This window comes from Octopus bimaculoides, chromosome 10 (genome assembly GCF_001194135.2).
Source record: "Octopus bimaculoides isolate UCB-OBI-ISO-001 chromosome 10, ASM119413v2, whole genome shotgun sequence".
NCBI lineage: Eukaryota > Metazoa > Mollusca > Cephalopoda > Octopoda > Octopodidae > Octopus > Octopus bimaculoides.
This window is the reverse complement of record NC_068990.1, coordinates 25,917,138-25,920,206: the sequence shown is the minus strand read 5'-3', so window position 1 is coordinate 25,920,206 and position 3,069 is coordinate 25,917,138. Positions and strand designations below refer to the sequence as shown.

Here is a 3,069-nt window from a genome sequence, read left to right as displayed (position 1 = left end):
AACGAACTGAAAGTACAATTTAATTATTTTAATAATAGTCCTTTCTACTATAGGCACAAGGCCTGCAGATTTTTGACGAAGGAGATTGTCGGTTACATAGACCCCAGTACTTGACTGGTACTATTTTTATTGACCTCCGAAAGGATGAAAAGTAAAGTTGACATCGGTGGAATTTGAACAGAATTACAATGTAAAAACGGACGAAATGCTGCTAAGCGTTTTATTTCTAATTTTCGTTCAAAGCCAGTAATTTTTTTGGGGGGGGGGGAAGTTTATCGATTACATCGACCCCAATGCTTTATTGATACAACCCCGAAAATAGGAAAAGCAAAGTTGACCTAAGCGAGGTTATAATAATAATAATAATGCACAGAATTTACTTATCAGTTGTTTGACCTTAACTCTTTGAGCATCTCCCCTTAAAGGCCGGCGAAATATGCATCTCTGATCACAACCAGGTGTAGTGAGGGAGCAGCATAGCCATGTGTTGAGAGAGATTCTTTAGGATTTGAATAATTCACCCCTCCCTGGAAATATGGATGTTCCATTCACCATCCTTAAATAATCCTCATTCAGGGACCTTTTGAGCAGGATGGGCTACTCAACCTAAAGAAAATTCTAACTGGGATCCCCTTGTACTGTTTATCTTGATGTGTGCACATATGGTTGTGATGCATGTGCCTGGTATACCCTTATCGGACTGATAGTCATGATGGGTATATTAAGCTTCATATATTTGTACCCCAGTGTCACTTTGATGGAAAACACTACTCTCTCACTCACTAATAATAATGATGATAATAATAACAATAAATAGACCCTCAGTCTATCGATCCCTTTGCTGACCCCTGGCAAAGTGAGCTCAATCATAGCTGAGCAGAAGATAGAAAAGTTTGTGGGAGCAATGGCCATCCTTGTTTTACTCCATTTCTCAATTCAAGCTAATCTATTCCGAAAGACTTGCAGGACACTTCAGCTTTCATGTTGTTCACTCAGAAACTGCATCATTGTGTTTCATGTTCGGTGGGGACCATTTTCTTCAATATGTCCTTTGTTTTTTTCTTAGGCTGAGAGAGTAGAAAGAGGATTTGGGGCTGCTCTAACTAGCAGATCAAGTGACTAGGAAACAGTTCACTTGTTCCCCACTGAGAACTTTCATGTTTGCCACCTCCTCTCCTCCGACTTCTTCCATCTTTTCCTCCTCTTCCCACATCTCCTCTTTTCTCTTCCTCCTCCTCTTACCTTCTCTCTTCTCTTCCTCCCTCAGCTTTAACAAAAGCAGATTCTTTGATCAAAAGTTATTCCAGTTGTTAAGATTCTCTTTTGTTTCATCCATTTCCTTTTGCTTTTTTTTCTTGCTTTTAAATGTGGGAAAGATCATAAATGTATCTCAGGCTACATTATCCAATGAACAATTCTGAAAAAAAAAAAACAAGATTATAGGATAATATTTGAGAAAAATTTAGCTGCTATTTCTAACAAGTTGGATAGCAATTACATGTGTGGAATATGGCAAATTTCAATATGAGCTATTGTTGTTTTTGTCATTGTTTAATGCCAGGCCAGCCTTAATAAAAGGCATACCAACCGTGACTGTACCTTGTTATTTTTATGGGTAGATAAACCAATATCGCATTATCCAGTGAGTCCTTCTTTATGACAGTAGAGTGGAGTCTGAAGGAAATTTAACTGTTATTTTTAGCTGCTTGTTCATTAGCTTCATTCTCTCGTTAATATTCGAATTAGGAGTATATGCAGTCATATATGTAGGGTGTATACGGTGTATATATATATATATATATATATATATATATATATATATAGCATTTTATATGTGCATTCAATATAACATCAAAAGAAAGAGATGTTGCCATCAAGTCTGTGCATGTGTATATAAATGTATACACATATACACACTTGGATATGTATAAATATATCTATAATATATATACATACTTGTGTGTGAATGTATATATATTTATATATATACACATGTATATACACTCTTGTGTGTGTGTATATATATGTATGTATACACACGTGTGCGTGTATATATATATATATATATATATATATAATATACATATATATATATACACATATATACACACATATATATACACATATATATACACATTTGTGTGTATATATATGTATGTATATATATATATATATATATATATATATATACACATATATATACACATGTGTGTGTGTATATATATATATATATATATATATATATATATATACGCATATGCATATACATGCTTGTATCTACATATGTATATATATATATTTGTATGTATGTATATGCGTATATCTGTAAATATGTAAATATATGCATGTGTGTGTGTGTGTGTGTGTGTGTCCAGCTGGTTAACAAATTACCAAATTATACATTTCTTTACACTCTATTATTCTGTTTCTAAATATATATATATATATATATACACACACACAGACACACATACATACACACGCACAGAGATACATCCATACATACATACACACGCACATGTAACTCCCAACCATTTAACATGCACACATGGTAGTCATTATTATTCAATGAATGAACAAGTTCTCCCTTATTAATATAATCTTCACCCTCACACCCCTTGCTCCACCCCCCACCCCTCCACTTCCAACACACCACCACACTAAAAGCAGCTACCCACGCTCACTGGGGATATAATCTCTTTATTTATTTATTTACAAACCTGCAATGGATGGGGGTGTGGGGTGGGCTTCACATCAGGGTGTTGGGGTATCAGGGACGGTGATGCTGGGAAGTATCACAGCCTGTAGAATATAAATGCTTCCACCTTAATAAATCTTTTGGGGTTTTCAACTCTAACCACACCCACCTCATTTAAATAATGTATCAATTAAGAGATACCCTGATGATGATGATGATGATGATAACGATGATGGTGGTGGTGGTGGTGGTGGTGGCGATAAAATGCTATTGAGAATGTTAGTATCGTTGTCGTTGATGGTGGTTGTTGTAATGATGATGATGATGATGATGACGGTGTTGCCGGTGATGACGACAATGATATGCTGAAT

General features: G+C 35.2%; 1 protein-coding gene and 1 long non-coding RNA gene across 4 annotated transcripts in view; one reads left to right on the top strand and one right to left on the bottom strand.

The window, feature by feature from the left end:
• The window catches only part of LOC106877481 (heparan sulfate glucosamine 3-O-sulfotransferase 5), a 471,645-nt gene that overhangs the window by 439,418 nt on the left and 29,158 nt on the right, over positions 1-3,069 (top strand). The window lies entirely within an intron of this gene.
• Positions 677-3,069, bottom strand: part of LOC128248883 (uncharacterized) — a 47,719-nt gene continuing 45,326 nt past the window's right edge. Inside the window, exon 2 of the long non-coding RNA XR_008265017.1 lies at positions 677-1,417. This is a non-coding gene — a long non-coding RNA (uncharacterized LOC128248883). The remainder of the gene's footprint in view (positions 1,418-3,069) is intronic.